This window comes from Citrus clementina, unplaced genomic scaffold, assembly GCF_000493195.1.
Source record: "Citrus clementina cultivar Clemenules unplaced genomic scaffold, Citrus_clementina_v1.0 scaffold_8, whole genome shotgun sequence".
Taxonomy (NCBI): domain Eukaryota; kingdom Viridiplantae; phylum Streptophyta; class Magnoliopsida; order Sapindales; family Rutaceae; genus Citrus; species Citrus x clementina.
Window position 1 is genome coordinate 9,728,041 of NW_006262022.1, and position 1,571 is coordinate 9,729,611.

Consider the following 1,571-nt stretch of genomic DNA (forward strand, 5'->3'; position numbering starts at 1 on the left):
ATGAATTGCATTAAAGAAGATAACTCGTCGCTCTCCATTAATTATAATGGTAGTTGCATCATAATCAACTTGTGTTGCTGATGATGACAAACAAATGAAACTTAAATTTAGAATAAGAAGAATTAGGCCATAGTGGCATTGTTGAGGGAAGATGAAAGAACCTCTCTTCCTATGTTAATTAATTAATGTATTTTAAGCCACTAAAGTTTAATTGCTAGCATAATAAAATTTGAAGAAGCCAAAAGATACTAAATAAAAGATTGAATAATTAAGTATGGGATTGTGACATTAAAATTGGGCTCTAGTAGCATTGTTGAGGGAAGATGAAGGAACCTTCCTTTCTATATTAATTAATTGATGTATTTTAAGCCACTAAAATTTAATTATTGGCATAATGAAACAAATAAATGTTTCAAGACTTATAATTAATTATTATTAATGGTTACATATTGTTGAATTTAAATGGAAAGAGGAAAAGACATGTAATCATTTATAATCTAATAATTATTTTCTATTTTTAATATTTTGTAATGTAATTATTTTTTAATTTCAACCAATTTATTAGATAATAGAGAATATGAGAAGATTAGAAATAGTGATGCCACATCACCTCTTGTAGTTCCAACTTTATAAATATACTAGAAAATAGAACAGCGCTTCACGCGGCTTTGAAAAAAGAATTTAATATTATCATTTTTTCTTACTTTATACTTGATGAAACTGATAAAAAATATGAATTGATTTTTTTTAAAGATGATACAGCCTTATAAAAAACAAAAAAAACTATTAACCAGCAATACAAATAAAGAAGCAACGCAAGATAAAGAATAAAATGAGATAATATGTTATAGAGTGATTTTATTCATTCTAATTGTGTGTGTACAAAACAAAAAGATAAGCTCTTCTTTTATAGTTACATAATCACTCCATGAAATTAATGAAAAATTATAGATCATAATTTCTTATGAGATAGTGGGAGTTATAGGGAACCTAAAGGTTGCTAATGGGAGATAGTGGGGAAACTAAGAGATATATGTTATGAACATCTACATTTATTTTAATAAATTCATACCAATCCCTCTTGGATGTTCATTACAAAAAATATGCTTCATTTAAATATTTACATAATTGTTATTGTGTAATAACAATCAAATCAATTATGAGAAGATGAAAAGTCAAATCTAAAAGAAAATGTCTCTATTTATTAGATAATAGAGAATATATAAAGATGAGAAATGATGATGTTACATCACCTCCTCAAGTTCCAGCTTTATATAGATATATAGATATATATATATATATATATATAGATTAGTTGATGTATTTTAAGGCACTAAAGTTTAATTGCTAGCATAATAAAATTTGAAAAAGCCAAAAGGCACTCAACAAAAGGTTGCATAATTAAATATGAGATTATAGTATTAAAATTAGGCCCTAGTGGCATTGTTGAGGGAAGATGAAAGAACCTCTCTTCCAATGTTAATTAATTCATGTATTTTAAGTCACTAAAGTTTAATTGCTAGCATAATAAAATAAATGAATGTTTCAAAAGACTTATAATTAATTTATTA